This window comes from Xenopus laevis, chromosome 3S (genome assembly GCF_017654675.1).
Source record: "Xenopus laevis strain J_2021 chromosome 3S, Xenopus_laevis_v10.1, whole genome shotgun sequence".
In the NCBI taxonomy this organism is placed as follows: Eukaryota; Metazoa; Chordata; class Amphibia; order Anura; family Pipidae; genus Xenopus; species Xenopus laevis.
In genome coordinates, this window is record NC_054376.1 from 38,045,378 (window position 1) to 38,056,005 (window position 10,628).

Sequence of the window (10,628 nt, forward strand, 5' to 3'; positions counted from 1 at the left end):
TTGTAACAATTTTGAGACACAAAAGATAAGGAGAATTATTATTATTTAGATAAGGAGAATTATTTTCAAACTTTCATAACCTGCCAATTTTTGTAAAATGAACATGGTAATTATGGGGTTTGGCCAAAGAAAGTGGCGTGGTCAAAAAAATTAGCTGCGCCTCTTTTTACTTCCAAAAAGTTGGGAGGTATGCCACACTCCCTAATTACCATGGTCATTTTATCAAATTTGGCAGGTTACGGAAAGTCTGGAGATGTTTCTGTGTTTTTTTTTCAGTTATTAAAGTTTTGCTAATGAAGGTGAATTGCCCTTTAAGCTGTGAGTCTAACTTTTTGGGAGGTATGGTTCTACACCTTTCAGTGACACCAAAACATGCAGTGTAAGTGTAAGTCTGTGGCAGACCTTCTCTGGTCTAACATTACAGCTATGGGATCCGTTATCCAGAAAGGCCATCTCCGATAGACTCCATTTTATCCAAATAATCCAAAATTGTAAAAATAATTTCCCTTTTCTCTGTAGTAATACAACAGTACATTGTACTTGATCCAAACTAATATATAATTAATCCTTTTTGGAAGCAAAACCAGCCTATTGGGTTTATTTAATGTTTACATGATTTTCTAGTAGACTTATGGTATGAAGATCCAAATTATGATCTGTTATCCAGAAAACTGCAGGTCCCAAGCTTTCTGGATAACTTGTCCTATACTTGTACTTGACAAATGGGCATGAAATGTTGCACTCTGCATTAAATATGCAAGGCAATCTTGCTTGCATCAATCCTGTGTGCCTTTGGATTTCTTTCTATGGAGCATTGTATGTGTGAGGCAGCCGATCTTTTACCTTAGTGCACCAGGTATCGTTACTCTACTTGACTTCAGGGTGTGCGAGAGCCATAGTTGTTTTTGCTACACCTGTATATACACATGACCAGGGGCCCATAGCTTCAGTTTTGAGCAGTTAGAAGCTCTCACTCAATATTGTATCCCAGTCTTTAGGTGGCCATACACTATGCTATAAGATCCGGTTGCATTTAGTAGATGGGAGAATTGGGGTACTAAAACTACCAAAATAAGAGACTTAATCAGAAACAAGAGAATGATGCCCTTGTCAGAATTCCAAAAAAGATGGGGTTCACATCCCAGAGATGGCTGGAGCTATACTCAACTGCAAGGGTTTATACACTCTAGACTGAGCTCAGATTGGGAGAGAGCAGAAACCCTTTTGGAATCAATAATTACTGCTCAAAAAGGACATTAGTAAACCCCTATCTACAATGTATAAGCTACTCCTTGAGACTTACCATCCTAGCTTCGATTCACAACGTAGGCACTGGGCGAACGAGTTAAGGATTGAGATCCCTGAAGATCTATGGAAAGATGTTATTAAAACTATTTAAAAAACTTCTATAGCAGCAAAAACAAGGGAAGCAGCATACAAATTGTTAATAAGGTGGCATTACACCCCAATGAAACTTAACAGGATGTACCCTAATAACTCGGGGAGGTGCTGGAGGTGCTATGAAGAAGAAGGTAACCATACTCATATATGGTCAGCATGCCCAGTGTTGAAGCAGCATTGGGAAAATTTAATAGATGCCATAGGAAAGATAACACAGAACAAGATTAGGAAAGATAATCCAAGTGGTATTATTTTCAATTTACATGAAAATACAAGGAAAATAATAAAAGACCCACTCACTTTGCAATTACTACAATCAGCAAAGGCGATAATCCCTAGGCGATGGAAATCAGCAATCCCACCAACATTTAGAGAGTGGCTTATAAAAACAGAGGAAATTAGACAGATGGAGGAAATTGCTAGCAAACAACCAAAGTGAAAAGTACTGGGAAATATGGTCACCCTGGGAAAAATATATGAAAATATTAAACCTGTAAGGAAAAACATTAGGCTGCAGAGTATACTTGCATACAGAGGACTAATTTGTAACCAATGGTATGTGCACTTGATGTTATAAGTGGATTTATGCGAATAATATGCCCAAATTACCCTCTTTTTCCCCTTCCTTCTCCCCCCCCCCTTTTTTATTTTCTGTACCCTATTCCCCAAAAAAAAAAACAACTATAAATAAAGAATTATAAAAAATTAAAAAAAAAGATCCGGTTGCCCACCAAATGCAGTGCGACATTGGGCTGAGCCTGAGGATCGCATCAACTAGCCAATACGGTTCTCGCTCACAAAGGAAAATCAAACCCTGCCCGATCAATATCAGGTTGATTTTTGGCCAGATATCTTTTGAGAAGGCCCATTGAAATGCCCCAAACATGGGCAGATAAGCTGCCGAATCTATCTAAAGGACTGATATTGGCATCTTAAAACTGCCCGTGTATGGCCACCTTTAGGTAAAGCAGAAGAAAAGTTATGTGCAAACAAAGCTGGCCAATGGGAATGCCATATTCAGCAGGCTCACCATACCCACCCAACGATCAAGTTGGGAAAGCAGCATAAACTGACCATCAATTGACCAACATTTTACCAGCCCTGGTAATAAAAAAAGCTAATGTCATCAATATAAAAAACAGATAGGTAATATAGTACTGTTCATAGAAAGTTGTCAATTATTCCTGAATGTGCTAGCAGCACAGCAATGCATATTGTAGCAATAAAGATAATCCTAGAGTGCCAACAAGGTAATAGCAGAGTAGAAATTATACTAGCAGTGGGGATAACAGCACACGCACACCTCTTGTAGCAGTGGGGATAATAGCACAGTAGCAGTTAAAGGTAGCAGTGGGGATAATAGCATAATAGCACCTATAGTAGCAGTAGGGATAGTAGCATGATAGCAGGAGGAGGAAATAGCACAGAAGCCCCTATAGTAGCAGTGAGAATAATAGCACCTATAGTAACGGGGGGGATGATGAGCCCCTATAGTAGCAGTGGGGATAATAGCACATAAGCCCCTATAGTAACAGTGGGGATAATAGCACAGTAGTTCCTATAGTAGCAGTGGAAGAAAAAGCACAGGAGCCCTATAGTAGCAATGAAGATAATAGCACAGTAGCCAGGGACAGATTTCATGGTTCGGCGCCCCCAGGCTGCATGGTTCTAGCACCGAACCTGCCTGCACAACCCCTCCAACATGTGCGAGCTTTGAGTCCCCAGTGCTCCCCATTGCCGCCCTAGGCCCGGGCTTTTTTGGCCTCGCCAGGCCTGACAGTAGCACCTATTGTAGCAGTGAGGGAAATAGCACAGTCGCATCTATAGTAGTTATAGACATAAAACCACAGTAGCACTTATAGTAGCAGTGTGAGTCATAGCACAGTAGCGCCTATATTATCCCCACAGGCGAATTGGCATGCCATATAGAATAGACTCACTATGCCCACGCAATAGAAACTCTTGTTCCAACAGAATTGGCTTTATGATTGAGTTGAGAAAGCATTAGCACCAATAGCAGTAATGGTTTAATAGCAATGTGGCAGCTTTAGTAGCAGTAGGCATAAAACCTATAGTAGCAGTGGGGGATAATAGCACAGTAGCCCCTATACTCACAATGGGCATAGTAGACTTAAAGTAGCAGGGGGTATAATAACACAGTTGCACATTTACTAGCAGTGGTGGTGTTAACACATTAGCTGCTGTAGTAGTGGCTATGATAACACCAGGGCCGGAACTAGGGGTAGGCAGAGTAGGCACGTGCCTAGGGCGCAAAGCTAAGAGGGCACCAGGCACGTACCTGCTCTGTCGCCTACCCTGTGTCCGGTCCCGTCTCTCCTCGACTGGCACTAGCATCTTCCGCGTAAATGCGCTTCTGCGCATACGCGCACACATTTCGCATGTGCAGTCGAGCGCGCACAGAGCCAACGCCTCGGCCCGCCAGGCTGCCTAGGGCGCCTGCCCGGGTTGGCCCGGCTCTGGATAACACAGTAGCACCTATAGTAGCTGTGGGGATAATATAAGGTATAGTACGAGAGAAGGTGCCTATAGTAGCACTGGGAATAATAGTCTCTGGAAAAGGACTGTGGCTGTGGGATAACATGTATAGTAGGGAGAGATGGTGTCTATAGTAACAGTGGGGATAATAGACACTCCGGGATAAGACTGAGGCTGTGGGATAGCAAGTATAGTAGGGAGAGATGGTGCCTATAGTAGCAGTGGGGATAATAGTCTCTGGGAAGGGACTGTGCCTGTGGGATACCAGGTATAGTAGGGAGAGATGGTGCCTATAGTAGAAGTGGGGATAACTGTAATAGCAGCAGTAGTAGTGGAACTAATAACACAACAGCACCTGATTTAGCAGTGGAGATTATAGCATAGAAGAACATATCTATATGTAATCTAACTGTAATAGTGGATATATGGTGGCTATACACTAAAATAGCTACACTGAAATTAAGCTTTAAATGTGTTTTGCACATATCTACTGATATCTACCTTCAAATTATTTGAATGGGCTACATATACAATGTTTCTACCAACTGAACAAAGAGGTTGGGATGATTTAGGTACCATGATGTGTCAGCTAAATGGCATTTCATTAATTAGAAGTTCATTAGTCCCCAAAGGGTTGGAGGGGAGACTTAATTGTTTCAAACAGCTGGTATGGGGGAGGATTTGGCAGAGTTGGGGGTGGGTAAGAGATTGTTCCAGTAGAGCTGGTCCTGGGGAAGTGAAGGATTCAGACAGAACTCTCTGAGGATGTTGGTGAGGTATTTTAGTTGAACTAGGGCTGTAGAGGGACAGAGGGCTTCAGGCAGATTGTGTGCTTGGTTGGCAGCATAAGGGGCTGGACCTCGAAAGTATTTGCATTTATCAGAGATATCTCAGTTGGTTCTGATAGATAAATTGCAATCTAATTAATGAAAGACAAAGGCTACATGGGGTGAACAGTATATAATATCCACAGATACACAAGGTAGCTTTAGGGGCAGCCCCAATATTTCCCCCCACTCGCCCCTGCCTGTGCTTATCTCTTCTGCATTGAAACACGTTAAGGGTGGGTCATATTGATAGTGTAGATACCCAGTTACGGAAATGCAGAGGTGCCAGCCAAAAAACTTGCTGCACACTCTATTTTTTTTCCAATAGGGTTTGGACTTGGTTTGGCCAGGCTCTTGGATTCAGCCGAATCTTGTTAAAAATAGCTCCCCTTAAAGGGGTGGTTCACCTTCAAACAACTAGTTGGTTTCAGATAGATCACCAGAAATCACGACTTTTTCTATGTCACTGTTTTTCTAATATTAAAGTGTAAAGTGTAATTTTTCACCTTCTGAAGCAGCTCTGGGAGGGTGGAGTCGCCGACCCTGTAAACTGTTGTAAATGGATATCTTTAGTTAATACATTTGTTATCTTTGTCCCTGATGAGCAGGCGGCTGTTGAAATTGATACAATAGTTGGTAATACTCCAGAGATGCTGCTGAGAAATGTATCAACTAAATGTTGCAAAATTGTAACAGTTTAGAGTCTGCGCCTGAATTACTGAGGCTGAACTGCCAGACTGAAACACCGCAGACAGGAACATTCAACTTTAAACTTAGATTTTAGAAAAACAGTAAAAAAAAATTAATAATGTAAAATAACTGAAAAAAGTCTTTATTCCTGGGGAACAATCTAAAAACAACTGAATTGAAAAAAGTCTTTGGAAGGTGAACAACCCCTATAAAGGGGGCCTGTCATCCAGACATAAAATTTGTATTAATAAAGTAATTTACAAATTAAACATGAAACCCAAATTCTTTTTTGTATTAAAACATCCACACTTGTTATAAACTTGTTTAAAGTCTCAGTTGTCAATCATATATTGGCTGTCCCTCCTCTATGCCTTAGAGGGGTCCCCCAACCTTTTTTACCCGTGAGCCACATTCAAATGTAAAAAGTGTTGGAGAGCAACACAAGCATGAAAAAGTCCCCTGGAGTGCCAAATAATTGCTGTGATTGGCTATTTGGTAGCCCCTATGTGGACCAGCAGCCTATAAGAGGCTCTATACTTAGTTTTTATGCAATTAAAATGTGCTTTCAAGCCTGGAATTCAAAAATCAGCACCTGCTTTGAGGACACTGAGAGGAACATCCAACGGGTTGGAGAGCAACATGTTGCTCACGAGCTACTGGTTGGGGATCACTACCTTAGGTATAGAGGTGGAGGCCGTGGGGCAGACAATTAATTTCACTTTCCATTCTGCACTTCCTAGATGTCACTGCTCTCCCCACATTCCCCCTCTCACCATATAATTGTGTAGCATGGGCATTAGGTGCCCCATTCTGAAATTAGAATTGAAGATTATGGTATGATGCAAAGGATACCTTTATAATAGTGTTCATATAATGGCACCTGTCTCACTGTGATTGTGGATTCCAAAACTAAAGAAAACAAGATTTAAACCTTTTTTATAGGGCAAGTGAGGTTTATTTTCCTTGACTAACATCATAAAATAGGATTTGGAATTGTTTCTTAAGGTGACAGGACCCCTTTAATTACAAAGGAATATTCCTAAATACTGTATTATTAGTTGGACTGAGATCAGGGGTTTGACCGGACCCTTTAAGGACATTTATTGTTTTGTTCTTAAGTCATTTAAGTGTTAATTTCACATGTGCAGGACAGCCCATGTAGCCCCCCCCCCCAGCTCGGCCGCAGGTTTTAGCAGAAAAATACTTTTTAAAGGAGACATATAGGATAAATGAAAAAATCCTAATTTTGTAGGCAATTATGAGTAATATATGGTGTTGCTTTTACAGGGTGCTAAAAAGTAATATTATCTTTAAAAATAGCCCCTTTATTGAAGCTCCCTATAGATGTTCATTGATGCCTGTCTGTGATTCAAATGAAGGGTGGGCGTGTCCTAACGGTCCCTGCCAGAAGCACAGTAGGCCTATCCCAGCCCTGCAGTCACACAGGCAAATACAAGCTTCAGTTCCCTATCAGGTCCTGCTAGCTGCTGATTGGTTCCTGTACTACAGTGCAGTGAGCTGAGTCCCGCCAGCTTCCCTGCACAGCCTGGGAATTCAGGGAGCAGGAAGGGAGGGATTATTAGGGGTTTTGCAGAAATATTCAATAAATCAGCCTGACTTTTTTTTAAGCACAATTCTTCTATATCTAAAGGAGTATAACCTGGGGTGGGGGGTACGAGTTTTTTTTATACAGGGTTAAATTCTTCTTTAAATCTACTAGGACATCATACCAAATAGGCTGCTTTTGCCTCCAATAAGGATTAATACAATTTTAGTTTGAAAGTACAAGCTACTGTTTTATTATTACAGAGAAAATGAAAATCATTTTTAAAAATTTGGATCATTTCATTATCATAGAGTCTATGGGAGACCAATTATTTCATAATTCAGAGCTTTCTGGAATGGGTTTCTGGATAACAGATCACATACCTGTACATAATTAGAGTCAAGTCTTGAGTCACTTCACATGACTTGTAGTGTGTCTTGTAGTCCTCCATGTGTATGTATCTGCGTCACTCTATTGCCCCCACCAGGGTGAAGGTAGAATGCTTTTTGTTTGAGTGGAATCTAAATTGTAAGGTTATGTGATCATCAATGATGTTTAGTTATGGCCAGGTGTAGATAACCATAGTTATGTTGTATAATGTGATGGTTGGTAAGTGCTGTCAGCCTGCTGCAAGCTTCAGAAGAGAGGACTGGAGCTCCGGTGCCTGCATGATTTTTCTCCTATTCAGTTCACTGTACCCTCATTCGTTGCTTAAAGGGGTGGTTCACCTTTGAGCTAACTTTTCATTTGATGTAAAGCGTGATATTCTGAGACAATTTGAAATTGGTTTTCATTTTTTATTATTTGTGGTTTTAGAGTTATTTAGCTTTTTATTCAGCAGCTCTCTAATTTGCAATTTCAGCCACCTGATGGCTAGGGTCCAATTTCCCCTAGCAACCATGCACTGATTTGAATAAGAGACTGGAGAGGCCTGAATAGAAAGAGAAGTAATAAAAAGTAGAAATAACAATACATTTGTAGAATTACAGAGCATTTGTTTTTTAGATGGGGTCAGTGACCCCCATTTCAAAGTTAGAAAGAATCAGAAGAAGAAGGCAATAATAAAAAAAACTATCGGAAATAATAATTAAGACCAATTGCAATGTTGCTTACAATTGGCTTTTCTATAACATACTAAAAGTTAATTTAAAGGTGAACCACTCCTTTTAGTATAGAAGTAAAGCTGTACAGAGATTGGATGAGTGAATTAAAAAATGTGTACCATTTTTATAAGAAACCTGACTGTATGCAGTGAAATTCTCCCTTCATTTACTGCTGTGGATAGGAATAGTGAGATGGTCCCTAACTGCTGAGCAGGGAAACAATCATACTTACTTCCCAGCCATGCAGAACTCAAGCAGCTTTGTTTATCACAATCCCCAAGCAGCCCAGACCACACTGAGCATGTGCACAGTCTTGGTCTTGCAAAGATGTTTAACAAAGTTACAAGATGGTGACCCCCTGTAGCCAACTTTGAAAGCATAAATTATTTGTTTGATTAGGCTTGTGGTGCAGTAAGTTCATGTTTATATTTAGTATACAAAATACAGCATTTCTAGCCTTATTCTATTTTAGACTTTACATACCCTTTAAAGGATAAGTAAGCCTTAAAAATGCATGTGATATTGCTTAGGGTCCAATGCACTTCTGCAGTTTACATTAATTATGTATTTTTTCCGTTTCAGAGCTATTTAAGTTTTTATTAACTGCTAATACAATGAATTTTGTAACAACATCCCCACCTGCTGGTCATTTCCTGTAACTGTACAATGGAAGAGATGCACCTTTTAAAGAAACATAGAGAAGTGTTCTGGAGTCATCTTGCATGTGAGGGTTCTGTTCCCTTTCCTGAGCCAAGTAACATCAGAACACGTCTCTGTTTTCCTTCTGAAGGTATATCTTTTTTTTGACTGTACAGTACCAGAAACTGGCCTACGATCAGATCAACCCAATTTAACTTAGTACGTAGATGATCAAAACGACTGACATGCAATTGTTTGTCAAACTAACAAGCAGATCTTGCAGTGTATGGCTAGCTTAATACTTGGTTGAGGTTGCATATGGACCATACTTTGTAATTTTTCCACTAAAAATGTTTATGTAATGATTATGTTGTACACCCATAGACTCTTGGACATTTGAAAAAAAAATCACATTGTTCACAGGTAATGATGTATTGCCTGATTTAACAATCTTTAGTGAATGGGTGCCCTGGGTTTAGACCTAGGTATAGATTGTATAGACTTGGGAGCTGATAACATTGAATCATTTATTAGATACCAACTTTGCTCACTAGAAGGCAGCATCTTCTTATAATTTCCTGTTACTATCACATGATGTGGTCAGCCTTGCTCTGACCTCTGAGATTCTGTACACTCAGAACAGGACAAGGGAGGCACACTGAATTCAAGTTACTCTGAAATGATCTGTTACCTACTGTTAAAGGGAAACATCTCTTATAAACAGAAATAACTGATCAGTACATTATAATGGACTGGAAAAAATGAGCTCCGGTGCGCTTCAATAAGTGAGCATGATATTTAGGGACACTTTTTGGAATAATGTACTGTGCAGGGAGGGGGGGAATATCTAGGGTAGTGGATGGGTTTTTTCCTATTGGAGGGGGTTAGTTCTCCTTTAAGGCTCTAAATTACAGGAAATGCTCAGGTTGCAAATATTCCCGATAATAAATCCCATATCTGGATATCGTTATTCATTTTCATTTGAAGAAATGAGATCCATTTTCATGAAAAATGCAAGAAAATAACTGACTGGTTGCTAACTGCACTTGTGCAATTTAGCACAGAACCACCCCCTGAGCCTACGTTATCCCTTTTCCGGTATTCGGTGCACTGACATAACAGTAGTTTAAACGTCTATAAATGTTACCCTAGTTCATATACTGTAGAAGCCGTACCTACTGGGAGAGACAAGGAAACCTGGAAAATAAAATGTGTTTCAAGGCATCACCTATTCTTAGAGCCCCCCAAGGAATAGAAAAGCTAAAATAGGGTAGTTTATTAACCCAGTTTAGTTTAGTGCCAAAAACAACTGGACTTGCTGAGTAATCAATGAAGATGTTTCACTACTCATCCGAGCAGCTTCTTCAGTTCAACTGACTGGTGTGGGAAGTTTTCGGAATATAAACTCTTCCACTAATCCAATCACAATGGCACATTGTAACTCTTCAAAGAGGTGACATCTGAAGAAATTCACAGAGGTGTAGATTCTGTGTAGTTACTGTGATAGGATTACCAATGTGTCATGCAACTCCTAGATACAGGTGTTACTTGTGAGAGTTGCATGAATGGATGTGTGAAGTGTTCTGAAACCGCCGGGGTACAGATGTTAGAACAGAATTGTATGTAGCAGACAGGTGGTGTCAAAGGCCCCCGCCTCTGTTCAGGGATGGTTTCTCCACCTTGACATCGTTCAAAGAAGTGATTTGAACGAGGCATGAAATCAATCTTCATTGATTACTCAGCAAGTCCAGTTGTTTTTAGATTGACCTATACTAGATATACCATGACCTGGATGAATGAAAATCTTTATAGTCATGTTGGCACAGAATTTCCTTTGGCCAGTATTTACAGAAGACTAGAGAAACATGTGAAATATGTTTATGGATTTTGTTGTTGCTGTTAAATGTGATGGATTATTTTAATATA